Here is a 24,770-nt window from a genome sequence, read left to right as displayed (position 1 = left end):
TGCATTCCAATGGCCGTCTCACCGCCAAAAACAAAATCGGGTGGTTTCACCCGCATTTGCAACACAAATGGTTGGGAGCTACCCCAAACATCAACTGCTTGCCTTTCTGCAAAGGAACAGAAAGCCTAACTTGTCAATTGGTTTACTGCAAATTCGTCTGCATTGCAATTATACAGCCTGTTTCAAAAAATAATTCCGTGGAATTCCCATGTCCGTCGGCCACGATACATAAACTAGCTCCCCGGCCTTCCCGCTCGCCCTGTCATCACGTCATCACGTGGTGCTGAAGAGCATAACGAAGCGGGCGCAGACCAGAGACGTGACCGGAACGTAATGTCACGTGATGAGAAGGAGGCGGAGCGTTGCCAGGGTCCGTTCCTCTGATGGGAAGAAGATACTACCCTTCGGGACAGGCACGTATCGCACCTCTGGGTGCTCATTTAATCCTCAAACCGTCTAACCCTTATTTACGGCTCCGTGGCGGCAACAAATACGTCCGCCCAGGTGCCTTAATTGAACCGTAATTGTCACGTGTCCAAATGTTTTTGTTGTGTACGTCTGGTTGCAATGCACCACAGGGGAGGGGGGTTTATCTTTCTCTGAAGTGATAAGGTGGATTTTTTCCTCTTGAAAAGCTTAATACAGTCCCTCGTTTATTCTCCCCTATTGCTCGTTGTTCTGCAATGCTAGCATATAACGGGTGCACATAGTATTTATTTTTAAATAGCGCTGTAATTGTAATGTGGCACTTTAGTCTCCATTGTTTCTGTTTGAGTGATCCAAGACTACAAGTCCCGAAATGCATTGGTGTTCACACGAGTTACTGCTGATTGTTTCGGGACCAGGTGACACAGAGTCCTCTGCAATTTACACTGATAAGGAAAACATCTATAGCAATGCCATTGTCCTAGCATAATCGTGCACAGATGAGAATAGGCACTAATTTGAAGTGAGTCCCACATTTTACTTTTCATTTCACTTTTATATTTTGACTACTCGAAATAAGGATTGCCATCCGTGATTTGTGTTTTTAAATCTACTTTGATTTGCTGTGGAATGTAAAATGATCCTCCTTACTAAACTATTTGACAAGTAGCAGGGTTTGAAATTAAGATGTGAGCAGTAGCTAAACGCAACTCCTGGGTGTAGGGCATCCTTCGGGAAGCAGGAGCTACTTCGGGGGCATGAGGAGCTAGTACACGGGCTTCTGCAAATCTCACTACAGGGCTACACACTGATTTCTTAAAATGTGATCCATTATGCTTCAAAATGTGCTTTGCTGGTCGTTTACTCAAATTGTGGAAACCGGAGTTCATTTCGCATACATGGGTTTGTATGGCACAAGGGGTCAAGAGTAGCTCCTGGTTGGTGCCAACTAGACTCTTCTAGCCTACAACCAGGGTCCAATTGCGCCTCAGCTGACAGAAAATTGGCATCATTTATGTACAGCCACATCTTCGTATGAGCGTTTAGTGTATATGGTTATGTTTCTTGTATACAGAGGACATTTCGGGCTATACTGCAGTTGTGCATGCAAGTTCTGTACTTTTCGATATTTACTTGTCCTATCAACTAAACCTTATTTTTTTTTCAAAGAAAACGTGTCTTTTAGTCATAACCTTAAACCTACTGTCGCACATATTACGTTTACAAAGCATGCTGGGTGGAAGTTTGTCGGTACTGGCTTGGTGAGCATTTAGATCACGGCTCAACATTTCAGTTGCCAGCCATAAAAAGTCACTCTCTGCCTCCTTTCTACACATACACACCGCAAACCATTTCTTACTTGCCAAGAGTCCATTATCACAAGCTTGTGGCGAGTGACCATTTTGCACCCAGGTTTAAATGTTCGCCATATATGTTTTCCTTTTGGCTTTCTTCTCTCTCCATAGCATAAACCCACCAACCACTGACAAAGCTAATGGGTCCTGTTTTTTTACAACTACTTTTGAGTGAGTAGGTTAGTGATTATACATGGTTGTTTTGGTGTATGGTTGTGTCTGACAGTAAGTTTCTATGGATGGACGGATGAATGGTTGAATATTTTTGTTTGGGTGGATGGGAGTGGGTGAACATGGATGGAAATGTGGCTGAGTGAGTGAATATGGGTGGATGAATAAAGTAGATGAGGTGGACATATGGATGGGGAGTGGGTGAATATGGTTGGGTGGCTGGATGAGTAGATCCATATGATATGGTGGGTTGCTAGAGAACTGGATGAAAATGATTGGATGAGAGTGTGTGAATGTGTGGATTTGATGGGTGGGCGTATGGATGAATGGGTGGATGAAAACCTGTTTTCCTCAGTTCCAAAAGTGGGGTAGTGGGCCAGCTAAACACGGCCTGGAGTTGGTACAAGCATTTCTGAGGGTAGCCCATTGATCACGCCATGCACTGAACACAGGAATTGCACTTTAGTCCTGAAATCCAAAAAATCAAAGCCAAGTGGGGCATCTTGGTGGCAGTCTACCCAGAGGCCACAGAGAAAGCACAGTTTCCAATGCTTCTGTAGATGCTCTTCTCAGATTAGCCTGGGACTCTTGCATTCTTGAGATGCTAACATCGAGAGACCCCTAAGAAGAATCCGCGGATAGTTCATGGAACTGGAAACCAAGCTTGCGATGTCCACCAGGGCACTATCAAGTCTATTGATGATTGAGATTGTTCAGTCTTTTTGCTATCATAGAGAAAGAAGGGAATGCATACGTCCATTACAGGTTGCAATTTTGTAGGCATGCGTCCGTCCCTTCTGCTCCTGGATCTGACCTCCAGCTGAAATATTTGGGTGGTAAGTAAATGGATCCAACTGGAAGGGTGCCAGATATTAACTAGTGCTAGAACAACTTCCTTATCCAGCCTCCAGTTGCTGGACTACGATAGATATCTGAGTTTCAATCCACATAGTACACTCTTGCAGGTAAAGTGCTGCCACTGAAATGTTCATTGACCAGTGGTAGTGGCAAAAGTCATTTGGCAATTCCGTCACATCCTAGTGCTAAAACACTGTTCATTTTGAGAAGGGTACAGCGGTTAACTGTTTTCTTAAACAGTACCCGATCGGTGAAAGACTTGGGTAGAAGTTCAAAACAGTTTGTGAAGGCCCCGTTCTTTGCTGGAACACCTCCCTGCTGCTGAGATCTTGCTCTCCATCTTGATATGCTGGCATCTGACTCCATGACCATGTCTGTGGTACTGCCGAAAATGTCTCTCGCATTCTGAGCTTCTATGTGGGACAGCAACTTGTCAATTTCTATTAACTCTTTCAGGTCAAAGTACATCATTTAGGAATAAGCTAGAAGTCTGTGACAGTATCACATTTATTTTATCGCTAGAAGAGCCTGTAAGGCAGGGGCATGGAAATTATTGCTTGAATTTGAAGAGGCCAGCAGACCTACTATCCTGTCTAAATACATTAAGGTGATTTGTCATTTGGCTTTTTTTCCAGGATCTATCCATACTTTTCTATGGAGCTTTTTGTGTCTTTACCCCAAATGTGACCATGTGTGGATTAGGGTCAAGCGATTTTGCCAACTTGCACATTATTGTTGGTTTCAGTCACTCGACTCTTACATGTTGACACCCCCCTTTCCACAAGGATTTCGCCCACTCTGTCATCCACTGATATCTCATATGAGTTGAACGTCTAATCTCCTTCCTGTCTAATGAGGCCAATGACTCTACCAATCTTGGTCCCATCGGTCTTACAACCCTTTATGGTCGATTCATGGTGCTTTGAGGAAGACATCTGTGAATCTGAACCAGTGTTCTCTTCCGGGAAGATGGGGTTATGAAACTGTGCACTTTGTCCTAGCAAAGTGATCATGTGCATACTAAAATTATATAACCTCTTGGAAGGGACATGTCTCTCCTGTTCCTTTTGGCTCTGAGTGGTTTTTGTATTTATGGAAGCTAGTAAAGAGCTTTGCCAAAACATTCTGTGCAGAGTTCATAAGTACAGAAGAATCATTGGAGAGGGTACCTTGCAACTTTCAAGTGTGAGGTATAATTGAGCAAAACATGGTTTATTAATGGGTGATGGTGCAGAGACCGAGCAGACACTATTCTATATATATTTATTTTAGGAAGGGACAAACTGGAATGGAGTATGTACAATGTATATGAAGATATAACACACACAGTACACTGGAGAGCACAAATGGGGAGAGAGGGAAAGGGGACTTTGTGAGAGCTGTTATTTGGAGCAAGGGATTAGGACAAAGGTGCTGCTCCATCAAGGAAGAGGTGTTTTTTAAAAGAAAAGCAATTTTTAAGGCTGGCAGTGTGCGGATCAATTTGATTTTTGATGGTAGAGCGTTACAATGGAATGAGACAAGGCCATAAAAGCGAGAGGTAGCACAGAGGTGCGTGGGACCAAAGTTGAGGATAGGTACAGAAAGAAGAGACAGAAAATTTGGTGAAATGGAAGCGACAAGTATTGGGATGCCAGGCTGTGGATGGATTCATAAACTGCTAGTAGTTGCGATTATGCATGGGTAGATTTTCTAGCTGAAGTCATTCATTGGAGGTAGGAGCAGAGTGGGCCAGGAGAAAGAGGATGCAGATGGCAAAGTTGATGATTCTGTCCACTAGGGCGAGGGAGTAGAGGTGGAGGCTTATGAGCAGCAGAAGCAGTGGTCCAGGCGGCTCAGGACAAGGGTGGAGATAACTGTCTCAGCTGCACAAAATGGGGGTACGTTTTACAGATATTCAGGAGGTTGTCAGGCAGCTGTGATGAACTGCTCTGTTGCTGGTGATGGGGGAAGGAGTGAGGGTGTTGCATGGAAAGGTTGGAGATGAGAGGTTGAGGAGGAAGGGCATGAGATGCCGGGAGATTGATGAATCCTACTAGTTTTGCATGAGAGTGGAGAGTGCCATTCACTGACATATAAGCTGTTAGGCATTCTGGGATTTTAGGGGAGTGCTCTGTAGAGATTGATGGTTACAAGAAAAAGGCTGTAATCCGCCAATAGATGGTAAGAGATGCCAATTGAGGTTTTGAGTTTGCCCAGTAAGAAGTTGTAATGGGTGAAGAGGAGGGGGAGGCATGGATAGAATACGAATGAACTTTTAGACGGGTTGGAAGCAATCCATGTGGTCCCCTTGCTTTGGATCCCAAGAAAAGCAGGAGTAGAGAGGAAAGATGAGTATTCAACAGTGTTGAAGACCGGAGAGGATCAGGATGGAGAACAGCTTGGAGTGATGAGCCATTGATATTGATATTTAAATCGTGCTCGTACACAAGTGTTTCAAAGCGCGACAAGGCAAGGGAGGGGAACAGGGGAGAACAAGACAGCGATCATACTAGGCCCAGTGACATTGAGAACGCACAAGTGCATGGGAGAGGGGGAGGGGGAAAGTACATGGAAGGGGGAGAAGTGGAGAGTGCGGAGCAAAGGAGAAACAGATAACTATAAATAAATAATAAAGGCAACAAACGGTGGTAGTGCAGCCAGCAATTGGAAAGTGCTGGGTTTAAGGCAGCAGACGGTGTAGGTCTGATAAGTGCCGGAAGAAAAAAGGGGGGTACAGATGCAGACCCCAGTGCAAGGGGTGGCCCAGAGGCTGTGCGGGAGGGTGGCAGGGTGAACAGGTACCTGGGCCCAGAGGACAGAGGGTGGCCAGGTGCATGGTGCCAAGAGAGAACAGATCAGCAGGGAAGAGGGGGAGCGAAGGCAGAAGCAAAGAGGAAGGTCTTGAGGTGCTTTCGGAACCAGAGATAGATCTCCTCAAGTTTTAGAGTGGCAGGGAAGGCCCAGCCGAAGACAGAGATCTACCTCCATCTCGTTTCTTTGAAAAATGACTGACCCTGACGGAGTTAGAGGTAGAGGAGAGAAGAGCTCGAGAGGGGAGGTATTTGCGGATGGGTAGCTCAAGGTATTTTGGACCCAGGCCCCGGAAAGCCTTGTGGACAATACAGAGGGTTTTGAATTTAATCCCTGCATCCACTGGGAGCCAATGGAGAGATTTCAGAGCTGGTGAGATAGGATCCCAGGGCTTGAGGCCAAGGACAAGTCTCACAGTCCTGTTCTGGATTAGTAGCAGAGGACGGAGAGTAGAGGCAGGGAGATTGAGAAAGAGGCTGTTTGAGAGACCATGAGCTTCTGGGCGAAGGAGAGGACAGGCAGAGTACCTCTCAGGAGGTGCAGTAGGAAGCTTGACTTTTTAGAGACATCAGAGATGTGGGTGGAGAAGGAAAGTGTGGAGTCAAAGATGACCCCAAGGTTCTTAGCCTCGCAGGTGGGGATAAGCGGAGGGCCAAGGGAGGCCGGCTAGAGAGTTGAGGGGAAAGGATGGTGAAGGTGTGCATTGAGGAGAATCTCCGTTTGCCATGGTGAGAGTCTGAGACATGGGTGAAAGCTTTTTCTGTGAAGTGGCGGCTATGGGAGACAGACTGGAGAGGGTCATTGAGGCCATGAGTTTCCAGATACGAGGTGATTTAATTTAACACCAACCTGGAATAATGGGTGAGAAGAGAAACGGGGTAGTCATTTTTAGGGTTGGTGAGATCTTCCGAGGGTTTTTTAGGTAGAGGAGGCCCAGGGTGTACTTTGTAGAAGTGAGGGAAAATACCAGAAGATGGTGAGATGAAAAACGAGGAAGACGATTTGTTTTAAAATTGAGAATATAGCTGAACATTTTGAAACCTTTCCCAATGCTTATCTTTTTTTTTGTGTTTTTATTTTGTTGGACCACTTGAAGTGTAGAAGCTGCCAGTATCTGAATGTGAGTTTGAAATGTCCAATGTTCTCCTGCATCACACACCTTCGTCCCTGCACTACTGGCCCTCGCTTCTGCCAAGGTGACGGTAGGCTGCACCTCAATATCTAATAACCATTGTGACAGAGCTGCAAATCTCTTCCCTGATGGCCCGCCCTCTGGGGCCCTCACCTGGGATGGGTCCTGATCTCCATTAATAAGGTTAAGATGGAGGGCAGAGGAACATTTTAAGATATCTTACACTGGTGCTGGAGGAATCTTATCTGTGGGGCTATACACGCACACAGAAATACCTTTGATCAACTGCTATTACTGAATTGAAACACCCTATGTATGCAAGCGTCCTCCTTGAATTGTTGAGTCACAAAGGGGATTGCTGGTCTGCTATCTGTGTTGGGGGGCATAGTTACTCATTCTCTGCCCTTTTCTCTTTCTCTTGCATGCCAGTCATTCACTTGTTCTCCATTATCTGTTGGTTAATACAGGGTGGGGGATGGTCCAGTTGTTGCCTTTCTGTTGTGTGGTTCAGTACCTATTGTTTGTTTTTATTTGATGTACATACGACTCTCATAAAAGCCTATGTGAGCTGTCCTTCGATTGCCTGTTTTGTACTATTAAAGCAGGATTTTTGTGTCTATTGTCGTTCTGTGAGACTTATGTAAGTCTGTGCCCTTTGTCCCTTGTTTACTTTGTTCGCTTCCTGACCAGGTTGTTGTAAGAAAAGGTCTGTCCTGCATGCTTACCCGAGCCTGTTTGGGACTAGGCGATGCAGCGTTGCTCAGCGTAGGGTCCTTTCCTCTGATTGCCACAGTGACTGAGCAGTGAGCTGCTAGTCCGCCTGCGTGGTTGTCAGTTTGTTTTTCTCTACAGCTCCCTCGTTCACTGCCTCGTGTTCTTCATTTCCTCTGTTTCCTGGGCTTTTTAGTTCCCGGCCCCCATTTGTCTTCCGAGTCCACGACTTGGTGGCTCTGGTGTCGAGGTCGGTGACCCTAGGCACTACTCTTGCCGGTGCCGTGGACCTGTGCACCCTCACAGGGGTTGCTCCTGTGGGTCTCTCAGAGGAAACTTTCGGTGGCCGTGTACCAAGCTCCTCCCCAACTGATTGCCTAGTGGGTTCCGGGCAGTTGTTCCTGGAAGTTGTTGTGGTTAAGTGCTTTTTAGTACACTTTAACTTTGCACTACCTTGTGTTCTACATATCAGTCCAATTGCTAATTTCCTACCATCGTGCCAGTTGCGAGGCTGCAAGAAACTATGTCTATGTCCAGTAAGGACAAGGACATAGATTCTCTATCTGAACCTTCTTCTGCCACTGGTGTTGGGACTGCTGGTAATCAGCCTGTTGCATCTAGTATGGGGGATCCCTCTATAAAGTCAACACCTCGGACTCCCTGTAGGAGCGGAAGCAGATTATCGGATATCTTAGCCCTGAGTGTCACTTTCTGCTCAGTAATAAAAACCCTAAGAGCAATGATGGTATCGTTTGTTCCCCTTTGTGTATGTCAACTCAACTACACTCAAAGGCCCTGATGCCAACAGAGTCCATGGAGGGGCAAATGGGACGCCACCCGAGGATAAGGTCCTCGATAAATCAGTAAGTCCCATTCCGATGAGTTTCCAGGCTCTGTTAGGCCAGCAAAGGAAAATAGGTGAGCAGTCCGAAGAAGTCACTGCTATAGTCGTTGAGAGGGGGCTGGATGACCCTAAAGCTCCAGATAACTGGTTCGCTTTAAGGATCTCATGCTGCTAGCCCTCGCGTCTTGCTCCAGTTTTGAGGATATTCGGTCTTGGGCAGGTTCTGCTGGTGTAAAAATGTTTATGCCACACCTACCACTCCTACAGAAGCCCATCCTTATACTGCCAATAAGAGCGGACAAGGCCTCCCAAACACCTGTCATTCAGAATGGAGTTCATATGGGCTGTCAAACAAACCCCGTGGAGCCTCCTCACATAGGTACGCTCGGGCAGGCAAAGTTAGCCCCCCCCTGTCCTCTGTCCAGGGAGAGTAGCTCCTCTGGAGGGTACTCTGCTGCCTATTACGCCTCGGTCAACACTGGCCCCTGTTTGGTCTAAGGACATCTGTCATAGAAAATCTACCATGGCTAGAATTGTGGACTCCAACGTAAGGAGTTTTGCTCTGGATCCAAGAAACATCATCCTGATCAATGTGGACAAACCAAGACAAGATGAATCAAGGGAGCCACTTAAAAATGAAATTCTAGCGTGGCTTAACCTTAAAGTGGCCTCCCTGCGTGTTAGATCTCAGGATTTTAAAATCCTTCGCAAACTACAGATTGATAATTGGTGTCTGACTGCATTCTCATTGGATGTGGGTCCAGCAGCTTACCTGCGTTCATAAATAGACTTAAAACGGTTCAGGTCATGCCCTCACCCATAAAAATTAAGACTTGTGTTAAACTGATCTTTTACTTTTTTATGTTTTTGCTTAACCCGTTTGGTCGGCTCTGGTGTTTTATGTTGGCTAGTTAGACTCTGTTTTTTTGAGATATTGTATTTTGGATTTGTGTCACTGATGTCTGTAAATGTCTTGTCTGCTCCCTTATACCTCAGGGTCCATGGTGTGCTATACAAAAAAAAATCAAATAAAAAATAATTAGGCAGAGAATGGGCTGGTTTTGTATGCTGTGGCTGGATGAAGCTGGCTTAGAAGTGTACCGCTGTATTTTGGGGCTACCATGATAGGCTCCTTCCTCTTTGAATATGGGTAAGAGGGTTGGCTTCCTGTCCTGGAATGTGAAATTGCAATCCCACAAATAAGGGATGTATCTTCTTCTCTAACCCACATGGCACCCTATCCTGGATAGACTTCTTAATTGCACGTAATACTTTGGTCAGAGTCTTCGATTCAAACATCAGGAAAATTGCTGTAGCCGTATCTGATCATTGCCATGTTTATCTGGATTTAGACATCTCTATTGGAGTAAATCGTTTGAGAACTTGGAGATTTGGCACCAGTCTTCCGTGGTATGATGAACTAGTGTTAGCTGGTTTATAACATAAAACAAGACCTCTTTGGACAATTATTTTGTGTTCTGAGACATGCTGAAGGCTTTCCTGACAGTTGAAACTAAGTCTGACAGTTGAAACTAAGTTACTAGTCCCTGACCTAAAGAGTTTCCCAGCGTGACTTCCAATGAAAACAAAGTAGAATGGAGAGATGTTGAGAACCTGACCCACAGTCTCCTTGGGGAAACTAGGCATAAATGAAGTTCCTTTTTGACCCAGAAGCATGAAGAGTGTTCTTTTATACAAGGCAGGCATTCTGGAAGTTTTGTGAGGGAGCTTTTATACGACTTGCTAGTAGAATCAAAGGGATCAAGAAGAGGACGACTGTCTAGCCGATGTTGTTGAAAACTTTGGTACAGATATCTGTGTAGCTTTTGCAGACTATCTGAGCTGTTCAATGCTGGGAGGACGTGAGGTCCCAGGGCAGGAATCAATGAATGCTTTTTGTTAGCTGATCCTTCTGCGTTTAGAGATGTCCAGATGTCCGACTCTGAGACATTGATCTATGTGTTTCGATTGAGGGAGTGGGGATAGCTTTGAAGGTGATGAAACCAAAAAATGCTCGGGCAGCTACAGGCTTCTTGTTGAGCTGTAAACACATTCTCTAGTATCATTCTTCCAGAGACGTAAAACTGTTGATGAAAAATGCGCAATGGTCTCTCTTGCTTCTTCAATGCTTGCAGCTATCCTCTCAGTAATCCCTAAACCAAGGAGTCCGCCTATGTCTTCTGCAAATTTCGCTGCTTAATGCGGTTGTGAAACTACTGACTAAAATGGTTGCCCTGCGTTTAGACTGGCTAATGCCTAAACTTGTTCATGTGAAACACGTGCATTATATAATGATGGATGCACGATCACAATATTATGGGGGAATTACTGATGAGTCATATGCACAATAATAGCAGTGAATCATGTGTGGTGATCAGTAAGACGCAAAGGCTTTTTACCCGGTGGGATGGCTTTGTTGAACTATACATTAACATGATTTGGGTTTGGCCCAGCCTTTTTGAAGTTGTTCAACTCTCTGTATTCTGTGCCTAGTGTCAGATTGGTAGTCCATGGAATACTTTGAAGGGAGTTGATATTGCAGAAGGGCATGTGTCAGGGTTTCCCCTTGATCGACTTGACTATGTAGCAGCTGGCGGCAGCAAAATGGTCATGTGGGGACATTATTGGTTTGGAATTTAAATGTGTCAACCTCTACACAGATGATTTGTTGGGCATGATTTCACGACCAGAGAAGACCTTCATATCCTTGTTTGATTTACAGAAATTATTTGGGAGGTTTTCATGCTTCAAAAATAATGAGAATAAACTGGGGATCTTCACAATCTCTCCCTCTTGCCATAGGGGGGCTTTTTGGGGATTTAACTCGTGAACTGAGCAGAAGTGGGATGGGTTACTTACTTTGGCTGCAGGGTCTCTCGTGACACTAAGGAGGTCTTGCAGAATAATGTCAAGTTAGTGATGGATAAATAAATATGAAGCAGATTGCAAGAGATGGAGTAAACTGAACTTAACCTTGTGGGCCAAGATCAAATGGACTAAATGCCACTTTTGTTAAGTATTGTGTGTTTTTAATATGGTCCCACTCTGCCTCTCCTCTAAGATGCTTAAGTTAATTCGGGGGGTCTTTTGGAAGTTTCTGTGGGGTAGAAGCATAGGGGAATCGTTCACAAATGTATCCCCCCCCCCCACGAAAACCCGAAGTGGAGGGGGGGTTTAGCTACCCGAAATTCATGAATTACCACAGAACGTTTTCTCTTAGCTGTTTTATGCATGGCTTTCATGGGGTGATGCGGACAGGCCGAGGTGGGTTATATGGTGAAGAAAACTGTTGAGACTTTTGACAGTGGATACATGTCTCTCATTCTGTACTCCTTGCACTCTAGATCATCGTTAGTTTTGCAATACAAGACTGCTGTAGTTAGGTTGCCTGAAAGCTTTTGTGTACGTAGTGAGGACTCGCTGTGAAAAAAGGAATCAAAAAGATGACCTGGCACTTGTGGATCAAGGCAGATAGACAACAATAAGCGGTATATGGATGGATAACTCTCCCTGCTATTGTTTGATTCTACGTTTAAGTACAAAATGCTCTGATGGAGAGATGCTGGTGAGATTGCCTTTTTGGCAGGCTGACCATGTAGGCTGACCATGTAATACAGGTGACATTTGATGACCCATTCCTGTTTATAATGTGTATGCGGAGTGCCCTTTCGGCCTCTATTCTGTATGTTATTTTAGGTAGAGAGCACAAGTGGACGTGTCCGGCAAGGAGCTGCTGGGATTGGAGGGGGAGATTGGAAGGAATATTGATGGTGTGTGCTGGTTCTGGGTTCACTCTACTATGGAAATCTTATGTTGTCTTTAGCGCCCGCCTCGTGAATGTTGTCTCAGAGTAAACTGGATGTTTCAGATATGTGTTGGGCCTGCAAGCATGTTATGGATACAGCGCTGCATATGTTTTTGTCCTGTGTTCGAGTGAAGGACTTTTGGTGGGAGCTTTACTATGAAGTAGGGCGTGGTTGTGCAATCCCTGGCTATCCAACTGTATGTGTGCTGGGTATACTTCCTGCCCGATTATCTCTTGCCTATGGGACCACACTGGACATGCCAAGCTTTGATGGTGGCTAAGAAAGACAGTCTGAAGGTCTGCCGTCCACTAAGGAACCATTGTGCGGGGACTGGATTGAAAGCATCCGTTTGCTGTCAGCGAGAGAGGCGGTTCTGCATGTGAGGAAGGAATTGCTGGATCTGTACGAGGACGTGTGGTTATTTGATAATGACCTTAAAATCTGGTTCTGTCCTTGCAACCGTGCCCTGCTTCCCCTTGTTTGGCTCCTGTCTGCTTCTATGTGTTACTCTTCTTATCTCATTTTGGAGATGACGGCACTGTTGAACTGGCATCTATATTATGTCTGCTATGTGATCACTTGATGCACTGCATTACGTTTTTTTCAACATTCACTGTACCTATTGTCTGCACTGTTTTTAATTAATGTTTTGGTCATTTATCCTTTATTTGATATTAACGTTTGTCTGGCTTCTACCCTCTAATTGGGTTATTTATGTGCGTATTAAAAACCGTTTACATAAAAAAAGAGATGTCCACTAGGAAACGTGGGTATAATATTGCTTGAAACCCTTTATAATAACGAGCGAGTACTGTTACCTTTTTTTAAAGTACCGTTTGTTGTTGTTTTTCAGAGAAATCGGACTTGTCCTCGTTACTTGCACTACTCGTCATAACTGGCATCAATTTGGTATATTTCTTAATCCCAATGTGTTTTCCATGCTTTTTGGCCAGCCACTAGGTGCACACAGAGTTGAATGTGTACATCCTGTTCATTTCATTCAACAAAACCACGGAGGGGGTTAGGGGGTTTGAGGGGAAACTCTGCTCTGAAACACTAAACGGATCCTCAAACAGTGGAAGCTCGTTTTTGTTCACTTTATTGAAGGACATGCTAGAGGTCACTGCTTTAGTGGGTCTTTGATCTTGAGCAATCGTGTTTTCATTTTTGTCAACTTTTTTGTAGCCTGACACCTCGTGTGTTAGCATTTACGCCGGGTCCCCAACCCCGTTTAAAATACTTCCTTCCACCTAGTCCTAGAGTAGTAATCTAATGGTGAATACGAGTGGCACGTGTGAATGGCACTCCATGCACGTTCGCTGAAACCTCACTCCAGCACTTGAATAGCTCCGGCTTAGAAGAAGGATGTGACTCCTAAAGCTGTCACCTTTTAGACGTTTCCGGCTCTAGGGTGAGCGGATGCTCGGCTTCAGCATCTGGACAGCTCCCTGCAGAGACTGAGGAAGCACAGACAAGAACGCCTTCGTTCTTTTCGTGTGTGGCCATACCCCTACACTTTTACTGGTTAATTGTAAGCATTTATGTGCCCAGGTTTATTATTCCAAATGTTTTTATGCTAAGAACGCCCCCCCCCAACGCCACCCCATTGAGTAAAAATAATGTTGGCCTAAGAACTGCTTATATTCTTTAAAAAGCAGTCCCCCATCCTCCCCTTTCTCCCTTTTTTTTAAAAGAACTTCGGCCGCCCACTGCACGTTATCTGTGCAGTTTGTAATGCGCCTCAAGTAGTTGAGGTGGACAGCTTGGCACTTACAGCCTAGTGATGGCCTGGCACCATTAAAGACCATTTAATTCAATTATTCATGGGTGCAACTAGGCTAACATTTCTGGGGGGTGTAGGGGGGAGTCCATTAACACTTCAAATGTTTGGAGGGGGTCTAATTTCAGAGACTTTGGGGGAGGGGCATACTTGTGTTGGGATGTCTAACTTCTTTTTCACATTTTCATGAAACTTCTGGTGCAGCTTCAATGTTACAAGTAGTTCACTCTCTCCGTCATGTCTGAAACCACACACTTAAGGTCTGTTGTAAGAATAAGCTGTCTCCCGTCTCCCCAAACCCCTTTTACAATCACTCGACTCCCCGGCCCTGGCGTGCAATTTCTAACACTCCACCACGAGTTCGATAGCCTAAACATGTATGCAAACGAATGCAGTTTTCAACAATGAATAATTTTACGTTAGTAATTGCCGGGCCTTTGTTAACTGGACAACAGTACACACTGTTTATTGTCTGTCCTGTCCTCTCCTGCCACTGCCCTGTAGGTCACCCAGCTCAAGTCATTATAACCCACACTTCTCGGGGTGGTGGCTAAACCCTAATCAATAGTCGTCGTACCACGGTATGGACGGTGCGAAAATGAGCATGGCCGATACCACATGCATATTGGGTGGTAGTGTGTCTTTGCAGAGCATGTGCCTGCATGTTTATTCAGGTAGGCCAACGTTTCTCTGTTCGAGGTCAGCCTGTCCTCACTAAGCCACTTAAGGTCCACTTCCCTCCTCGCCCCCATTTGTTTTGAAGCTCGGTGCCATCTACTTTGTGGAAGCCAGCGCCCAACGCAGTAAGACTAGATGGAAGTCACCCTATAGGCCACAGAGCAGTGGACTTCCTCTTGGCTGGACAATCTTTCCTGATGGGGTTTCGGTGACCTGACATGCCCAGGCAAGCCTGGTAAAGAGAAGGTGACCATCCTGTACCCTGACTAGGCATGTTCGACCAGGCCCTGCTCCTGGTCGGACATGCCCAGTCAAGCTTTGTATAAGGGAGGGGACTCGTCTTGTGGATATCTACCCTGTGCAGAGAGAAGGGTTTGCCTCTTTTAATTGTGTTCGGTCCCTGAGGAGGATGAAGTTGTGAAGTTGTCCTACTGTTTTGTTTATTTCCGCCAGCCAATTTGGATATGCTTCCTGGGAGACTAATTTGGTTTCTGCCTGGTGTGGTTAAGCTTCGATTATCTACTCTGTTCTCACCCATTTCCGTGACCGGTTTTTCTGTTGCGTTGTGCCGTTTGTGGATTTGGACCCATAGTATAGTTGTATTTGAACACTGCTCTTTGTCTGCACATTTGTGAATCAAATACGTTACTCCACCCTACTTTTAACATCCTCATAAGAAGGCTGTAGAGTTGTCCACTGGCAAGAACCCCTCTCTCTGGGGCCTTGAGGCCCACTGAAAACATAACATAATAATTTATAACGTGTTTAATATCCAGAGGTTTTTAAGTGCAGATCCAGGATCGGACCTGTATTGCTCTGTCGTCTTGCTTGAAAGACGAGCTTGTTACCCCTGAAATATCCTCCCGGCCCTAGTCCTCAAATATCCTGTTCACTTTTAGGCTCTTGTCTTTTATATTGGAACGTTGCATTTTTAATATTTGTATACACAATTGAACAAAAAGCAATTTTAATTACATTCTATTAAAGTTGCTAGTTGTTGTTTTTATGTACCAAGATAGGCTTTATTTAACAACCGTGTTTTAATGTCGCCTATCTCTTCGTCTTTAAGCTCTTAAGTGTGATTTCACTGAATTCCTATTCAATTTAGGACATGTAGTTATACACCCTCTGGATTGAAAAAACGTGCCGGCACGGCGCTAATTTCTTAAGGTGACATGCTTTCGTGAGCAGTTTGGGTGCTGGTTTAAAAAAATATCGCTTAATATATGTCATTGCCGGTTTTAACAAACTAGAGAAGTGGTTTTTACACGTCTTTTATTGAAAGCTTTTTAAAAACTTGTGCCAGCATGGGCAATCCTGGAATTTGTATGCATTTTTGACCGACATGGAAACATTTAGCCATTCTCATGGCGAGCATCCTTTCTTCCCAGAGAGCTGTTTAGATTCGACACAATTATAATCTTTTGCATCCCTGCTTAGAATAACGATGGTCCTATTGGCTTTGTTTAAAATAGTAGCTCTTTTGCTATGCAGGTGGGGACAGCAAAGAAACCTCCAGGCTGTTATGACTTTCACTCTGTCCTGCTTTGTGCCAGGTTTTAAAGCTGTGTGTTATAGAGAATAATTGCTCGTATGGGTCAAATCTCTTCTCCCACCAGCACAATCGTCCATTGAAAATTAACGCTGATAATTGTAATCCAGGGAATTGAGACTGTAAACCAGTGATGGATGCAACGTGGTACTGCCAAGTCTTAAACTCTACATTTGCAGTTTCATCAAACCCCCCCCCCCCAATTCAATCTCACTGCAATTTACTCTATTTCCCAGTTCAATAGTTCGTTTGGACAACACACTTGTCTTAAAAATGCTACCACAGAATATAACCTGTATTAGCACATGGTGAAAGTTATTGACCTCCTCCCAGCCAATTAGAATGTTTGGAATGCAGCCAATAAATACTGGTATTGACTGATTTCTGAACACTCTGCCTTCAAAGCAGACAGGCAAACAACAATGCAATTTCCAGGCAATATTTTCTTCTACAAGTCACTTTCTTGTTCAACAGTAACGTTTAAAAAAAAGTGTTTGCTGTGTGACGAATCCAGAGATGTCACTTCTCCCTAAGGGGAGCCCCTTTCCATGAGGCCAGGGAGGTGAGGCTGCTAGCTGATAGTGCCTGTGGAGGTGCTACTCAGTGGGAGGATCTCATGGGGCAGGACTGCACTGCAGAGATGCTGCAGACCACGGAAGCAGCACAAGAACCAGAGATGCCAAACCAGAAGTCGGAGAAGCATGCAACCAACTGAGACAAACTGGCGATTTAGCTAAAGGTACATGGGCTGTCGGGAATCGAGAAAAGGGTCAAGAGAAACCTCAAATCAGGGGTCTGTGACCCGGATCTACCCAAGGAGAATATCTTAAGCAGTTGTCCATATGATAGTACCTGACAGGAGTGTGAACCAGGTATATCCGGAACAAAAACCAGTAGAGAAAACAGGGTTGGGGACCTGCAATTTGAGGAGGAGATCTTCACTAACCATCTTCTTCGTGGCAGCACCTGGCAGGCGAGTGAACCAGGCCTGCCCAAACAAAACCCTAAAGAAATATATATGCCGCAGACCCGGGTTTCTTTAGCGTTTTGTTTGGGCAGACCTGCATTGGGCAGAATCATTCCCCCTGGCTTTGTGTAGGGGAAAGACACTGAGAGGGAGAAGGGAGTAATTCTCCTGATAGTTGAGTTTACAAGGAAGATCAAACCATAGATCGAGGGGAAGGTAGTCGTCCCCCCCCCCCCTTGAGGAAAGAAATAATGAACCTTTGATGCAAAGCCAGCAATCCTTTATTTTGAAGTATTGAAGCCAGTATTGTAGTCATTCTCCCTGGTGAGAGCCTTGCAAACACAATTGTGCCTTCCAGTAGAGGATGAGGGAGTTATTCTCCTGGACCAAGAACGTTGGTACAACTTAAGTTTAATTATAAGGGACAGAGATAGGGATGTTTGACACAGGCAGTGTACTCTCTTTAGTTGCAATGAATCCTGGCAGACCCATTAGCACTTTTAGTTCAACCAGGGAAAGGTAGGTTTTCTCTTTATTTTGTTGTCATTAAAAAAGAAAGTCTGTAGCAATCCATATGCCACCTGTATGTCTGTCTCCTCCTTCTGCACCATTACATATGGTGTTAGAAGTAGGATCTGACATAGTTCACACAAAACGGGGAACCTACAATTCACAAAATTGAGTGAGCGAGCCTCTAACCCATCTTCTGCCTCTACAGATGGGGTTTTGCCTCTCTAGCAGTTGTGATATAAGTATAGAACCCTGAGAGAGACCACTCCTACCCACTGATCTAGTCTTGGCAGCCGCCAAGGGTACTTGCATCCGATTGGTCTCTAAGTCTGGGGCTCGCTTGAAAGCATGGTTTGGATATAATGCCAGGCATGGTGTCCCCAGACTGTCGTGGTTTATTACACGCTCACACCCAAGTCGGAGCTCTTTCCCCCACAAGGAATGTGGCGCACAATAAAGCGCTTTTGATTCTTTTTTTTTTTTTTAAAGAGTTCATTGTGGTAAGGCCTCCAACCCATCTCGCACCCACCCTTGACAAGTACCCAGTGCCACAACGGACTAGAAACCAGACCGGTGTGTAGTAAGTATATAGATTTATTAATTTATTTAAATCCAATATCACAAATAGATGTACATTCACCACCAATGTTGTGCCAACACAAGAACAAAATTACTTCTGTATAGCCCCAACACGGAGAGATGCAGTCAAAATTGTTTCCTTTAAATCACCCACCAAGAGAGAAGAACAATTCAACATGCACAGTGATAGCAGATTTGGTAAGCTTTCCCCCAGCAACCCTCACCTTCCAAACATCAATTAGGCTTGCTTCATTTGAATGGAAGGCAGTGGCAGGGAGTGGGAACACAATGGGAAAATCGGATTTGCGGTTTTACTCACAAAATCAATATGAAAGGAAGAAAAGCAATGGAAATTCGCTTTGCCACACATAAAAAGAGCAGACAGGGCTTTATGGTTTTATTCAGCACACAATGGGACAATCACATTTTGGGGTATTTGATCACAGAACCTACATGGGAGACAGAAAGGCAATGGGAAACTTTTGTTTTGCTACACCTAACAATAACACACAGGGCTTTGGGGTTTTGGTCAGAACAGAATGGGAAAATCTGTTTTGGGTTGGTATCACAGACAATGTTGCCAACTACCCAGTAAGAAAAGTAGCTATTGGCTGTTCAAAAAGTAGCTAGAAGTAGCTAAATGACACCATCGCCTAATTTGCATACTTGGCCAGGTGCATGATGGGTGATTGAAAATCAGAGAGGCAAACATCTGTAAATTTCACTTTAAAAAATCACCCTTCTACGAACGCACCAGTATGTCTGAAAACATTTAGAATGTACTGTGTGTGAGTCCAGGTGGCTTAATGTTGCCTGTCCTGGTGCATAGAGCCCCAGAGAATTCATTACTTTTCCGGATCGAGCCGTATACTGAATTATGTATTGATATTTTACCATAGTACAGTTTACTTCTGGAATACAAAGTTTGACTTTTATTTATGTTTTGCTATTTTCATTTTTGCAACACAGTTGTTCGAACATGTTTTGACTGCAGCCTTGTGGTTTTATTCTGACAAAATGCACCAATGGAGCTTTCTAAAATACACAACTGACCGTACACGATGGAAAGATGTTGAAATCAGTTAAATATTCTTAATGCAAGTGAACATTTTATTCACTTTCTAAATTCACAGGGGAAAAACCACAGAGCCGAAAGGCAACGTTTGCGAGTACCCTGCAGCAGCAGCCTGGTCAGTGCAGCACTGCACGAAATGGAGGCTGAGGCTGAGCCTGACAGGCTGCGGGATGGCGACACGCTCTGCTGTTGCATACACTTGTGACCCGACAGCTGTCAAGTCAGAGTTACGTCCGCATCAGGTCAGTTGCTAGTGAGAAATCTAGCTACTTTTTTTTCATTGGTTTGGAAACCAATAGAAAAAAGTGTAATTCCCAAACCAATGGAAAAAAGTAGCTAGATTTCTCGCTAGCTGCTTTTTTTGCAGAAAGTCGCTAGGAGGGCGCACTTTCTCGCTAAATATAGCGAGAAAGTCGCCAAGTTGGCAACACTGATCATAGATGCAATGTAAGACAGAAAATGCAAATGGGCAAATTCGTTTTGCAAAGCACAATGGGCACACAGGCAATTTTGTTTTACAACTTGCATATGCACAGGCACTAGTAGGCTTCCTACTTCTGATTTAGAAGGAAGGGGATTAATGGGGAATTTCGTTTTTACACCCTTTGCATACACGTGGAACAGCTTTGGGTTTAATTTTTCTGGCAAATCTTTGACTATACCTGCTCACAAAACACTGTGAAAAGATTGTTGGTTTCGAATGCCAACAATACAGACCCTGTGAATTCAATAGGGGAGTTAATTGATTTACTTTGATAAATATGCTAATGATCTACACAGACAAACAGGAGATATGGGAAAATAACTAAACAATGCTGACAAATATAGGACCTATCTAGGGCTTGGGGGTTGTTCTACTTGCAGAAGAGACTTGCAGAAGAGGTCTGAACTGGGCATCGGGGAGCATCAGAACACACTGCTGGGACAGCAAGGGGGTCAGTCAAGGGTCTCCTCTCTTTCCTCCAAGGGGTCCCAGTCAGCTTCTGTGTCTCCTATCCCCACTGCCAGATGAGGTCTCTCTTGCTGGGATGTTTCTCGCCAGATTTCGTCAGCAGGTTGGCCCTCAGAATTATTGGAAGCAGTCCAGCTCTGATGCAAACTATCTTATTTATAGGGCAAATGACATCACTAACTTGTCATGATTCATGCAAAGGGATTGGCTAGTCTTCAATACCCTCTCCCACATGTATGCTGATAGGACAAGGGGATGTGCGTCATGATTCCTGCCCCTCATGTCCCCAGCCTTCCAAGATGTCAGGCTGGAGCCAGGCCATGATCACCTACATGGCCCTCAAGGGCCTCTCCATCCCTCCAAAGACCCACTTAGAGTCAGACTTGGCACTTGTGGCACCAGACTCACTCACTCCCATAGGATAACATTGGGGGTTGGACTTGTAGTGCTTTGATGGGGACAAGATGGATGCCCCCACATATTTCGGTTCCCAGAACTGCATGTGCAGTCTAGTCTTTTCGGTGTGGTTCAGCCCAGAGACACCTGGGATACCCAGAGACTATTTAAGCCACGCCCAGGCTGAGAAACATGCTTTGTGTGTTCTGCACCTGCAGCGTGACACTCACTGTGTTCGGATCGGTCTCCAGTAGGCCTGCATCTATCTTGTGCGCTCAGCTCCTGCAAGAACAAGAACAGCCTTACCTTGCGGCGCTTCTGCCCATCATTCATTGCTTCTTCTGTTCTGCGGGCATCTTCGGCGGTGTCATTCCCATCCCGGCACGCTGCTTCCTAAGGAAAAGAACAGAAAAAAGGCATTAGTAAGCATTCAGCAAATCTTCGCTTATTTTTAAAGACTGTACGCGCGTCAAACGCTTACCTGAATCCCAGCCGGTCTGGGGGAACTCTGTCTCTGGAACTTCTCATCCATCTGCAAGAGGAAAAAGACACTCCAGGTTAGCGTAGAAACATCTAAAGGCGCCGCATACCGTGCTTACTCACTGCATTTCTTCTTCATAACCGGCATCCACGCTGAAAATGTTGCGGCACCTAAAAGACACAGAAAAAGAACTCAGTTCAATACAAATACAAAAGGGTCGCATCGCGCTCTCACTAACCTTCAGCGCTACTCATCTCAGCAGCACGTCGCCATCCCTGGACGCCGGCCATCATCTAAGGAAGGAAAGGAACAAAGTTAAGAGTACTGTTCAAAAGACTCATTATACTTACCTGTCGGACTCTTGCCAGTGAAGTAACTAGGCAGCAACAAGCCCGCATCAATCAACGCGCCCCTGCGCTGAAAGCAGGACGGAGAGCACACTTTCCAAGAAAACAAGGCCCAGTCTCCAGTCGACTAGACTCCAGGGAAGGGTTTGAGGTCGTAAGAGGTCAGAACAGGCTCAGTGACCTCCCCGTGGATACCAGGTGAGTGTTACAATGTGGGAGTGCTTTGGGATAGTTATGGGAGGAGAAAGCTTCATCATCCCAGTAAGTAATTTGGACTCTGCACACCTTTCCTAAGCAGAGATACAGTTTTTCTTCATTTACTCAGGAACCATATCAGTGAAAAATATGCCACTTACTGTCGTCATATTAGTCATTACCAGCATGCTTTTATCAACTTTTGCATCTCTTGGAAGGCCCAAATCACATTTTCATTAATAACATTTAGTTGTGTTTATCGCACCAAAACCATTTTAGCATGGTTAAAAGGAGTTGACTGTCACCTTTTAATAAAAACCTGGAATGACTGTTGTACATTTTATGCCCCCCCCACTTTTTTTTAAGATTCATTTCTTCTCTTTAGGCATGTGACGTAAGCAGAGATGCCTAATGGCCACTAATGGATTTTGTTTATGGGACTTGTGACCTACAGATCACAAGTGCTGCAGAACAGACCTGACTTTATCGGGTCTTCACCGCATTTCTGATCTAAAAAGTATTCCTGCTTGTATTTTTAAGGAAGGGCACTGATGTATGAACAACCAGGCCTGAATCTCCAGGGCAACAGAGGGAAGTCCTGGAGTTTTCCAGGGCAACAAAGGGAAGTCCTGGTCTTGAAGAAATGGCCAGCAGCACATGGCCTTTCAAACTCGCACACAATTGCTTTTAAATGACATCTTATAAGGCACACAATTTACAAAATATGCATATTACTTCTGAATAGTACATGTACATGAGAACACCATGCTCAAGCTTGATAGTCTGGTGGGCATTTCGCTTGGCATCCTATCAATTTTGGAGGGTAAAACGAAATTACATTCTTTTATTTTAATTTACATGTAAACTGCTCTGTTTCACTGCATCTGCTTGGAGCACAATTCTGGCATCCCATTGAAGATACTGTGTATTTTGTATTTGTATTTTATTGAATTTATATAGCCCTTTACTCTAAAGTGCTTTACGTGAGAACGCGTAAACAATACAGCAAGCATGAGATGACAATTGAACCACAACCTGAAAACAGTATAAAGAACAACTTACAATATTGCAGGGGTGAGCAGGGTTTAGGGAGGGGGGAGGTGTGCAAGGGAGTAGTAGAAGTAAGAGGATGTAGGAACGGGGGATAGAGGGAATGCAAGAATGTGAAGAAGAGAGGAAAAGGAGAGACAATGTGAGCAGGGGGAAGAAGGTAGGTAAGATGGAAAGGGTAAGGAAGAGCAGGAGTAAGAGGTGAGAGTAGAGGGGAAGGGAGGAGGAAAGGAAACATGGGGGGGTTAGGGAGGTGAGTGGAAGAGAAGATTTTAGGGAAAAGCGAAAGGAAGGGTAGGTGTGAGAAGAGTGGATGTGAAAGGGGAGGAGGTTCCAGTGGAAGGGACCAACGAGTTGGAACGAGCAGTAGCGGGAGGGGGCGCATGGTGGAAGAGGAGAGGGTAGGAAAAGATTAGAAGAGTGGAGAGAACCAGAAGGGGTAAAGGAAGAAAGGAGGAAAGGTAGGGGGGACCATAGAGGGATTTGAAAACAAGACAGAGGAACTTGAACTTGAGCTGGGAGTGAAGAGAGCCAGCCTAGAGATGCGAGGGAGGAGGAGATGGAATCAAGAGGTGTGAGTGAATCAAGAGGTACTGTGCACTGATGTTTCATATGTGCGGGTGCAGCTCTCCATGGATTTGTCAAAACATCATTGCCACGTCTTTCTTTCCCTTCATGAAACTTAGGGGCTGTAATAGTAACCCTATAGTACCTTGTTCTCCTTGCACTACCCAGAGCTGTGATGCCCTGGCTGCACTTACTCAGAGCATTGCTGCACTGTTTTCCCCTCCTACCTAACCTACACCCCCCCTTTCCCCCTTGCACCTCTGTTCTCGCACTTGCATGATCTGAATAACACAAGGCCTAGTAAGATCGTTTGTTTTGTCCTCCCTCTTTCTTCCCTCCCTTTTTTGGCGCGCCTAGAAACATTTGTGTGCAGACATGTTATGAATGACTTATCATATTAAAATGCATACCTCCAACACAAAGGTTCCAGAAGGATAGAGGTACCTGTTCCAGAGGGTGGTTCCCTTCCCCTGGATTTCTTTCCACTCTGTTGTATATTCAAAGATATCAGTTCCTTGAGTTTCTCTTGATTAACAACACATCTGGTACACAAAACAGCTTAGCTCTTCTTTATCTTGTTGGGATACCTGGTGTACTCTCCTGCCAGGTTTTCAATCTTCCTTTGATCAGCACAGCTTTTTGCTAGTCCTGCTATATCTTTCTCAGGACCTATGTAGGGGATGTATTTCTTATACACTGTTCGACCAATCCTTGCCTGCTGTGCTTCCCTACCAGGCCTTTCTCATACTTTCAGTTGCCTACTACTATCCTGCCAGGGCTTTTCTTGTATGTGTATTGCATACACTCACAAACTTGAGCCTCTTACTTTTGTTCCGTTTTCCCTTTTAAATAAATGCACATTTGCTCTTTCTATTTCATGTATTTCATTTGCTTCATTAACAGTTATTCGGGTTTGGCATGGCTGCCAATATGCTTTGGTGTCCCTGCTTAACTTGGGTGAACTCAATGGCTCTTGCTGGTGTTCTCTGTTTCTCCTGCGTCAAGCCGCTGGTGGTCATTCAGCATTTCTTCTGTTTCGCTGCCTCTTTCCTCAGCTTCTCTGCTTCTCGCCGTTCTTGCTGGGCTCTTCTGCTTCGCTTGAGGCTTCGGTAATGCAAACACTGCATCTAAACACAAATGCCCAGGAGCCCTGTGTCGGCTTATGGCGTTCCCGCTATGTCTTCTCTCTCACAGCCCACTTTACTTTTCCTGGTCCTTGAGTCGGTTGACTCTACGTAATTCTCTGCAGCCCCAGTGTCTCTTGGTCTGTACCGAGAGGAGCAGCTTTCTTCCACCAGAAGGTGCTTCAGTCAGCTTCTTCTGCTGTTTAAATATCCCGGCCACAGGTATGTGCTTGCAACAACTAGAGCGCAACTTGTGTTCTTGTCTTTCTTTACTCTGCATTACTCGGCTCATCTTCCTCGTCCCAGTGTTGTTGTAGTTAAGGGAATGGAAATCCATTCTTGATGATTTGCATATAAAACCTGGGTAAGTGTTCTCATTGATCTTTAAGGGAAAGTCAGCTCTGGATGACTTGTAGGTAGA

General features: G+C 44.9%; 1 protein-coding gene across 2 annotated transcripts in view; it reads left to right on the top strand.

Moving 5' to 3' along the window:
• Positions 1-256: 256 nt before the first annotated feature.
• The window catches only part of TBCEL (tubulin folding cofactor E like), a 268,357-nt gene continuing 243,843 nt past the window's right edge, over positions 257-24,770 (top strand). The window contains exon 1 of one of the 2 annotated variants that reach the window (XM_069614326.1): positions 257-413. The gene's annotated coding sequence lies outside the window, so the exon portion shown is untranslated. Of the gene's footprint in view, positions 505-24,770 lie in introns of both variants that reach the window. The other variant, XM_069614327.1, reaches the window with a different exon arrangement.

The sequence above is a fragment of the Ambystoma mexicanum genome, chromosome 9 (genome assembly GCF_040938575.1).
Source record: "Ambystoma mexicanum isolate Mex_15411 chromosome 9, UKY_AmexF1_1, whole genome shotgun sequence".
Lineage (NCBI taxonomy): Eukaryota > Metazoa > Chordata > Amphibia > Caudata > Ambystomatidae > Ambystoma > Ambystoma mexicanum.
Note: the sequence above shows the minus strand (reverse complement) of the source record. Positions and strands in the feature narration are given on the sequence as shown.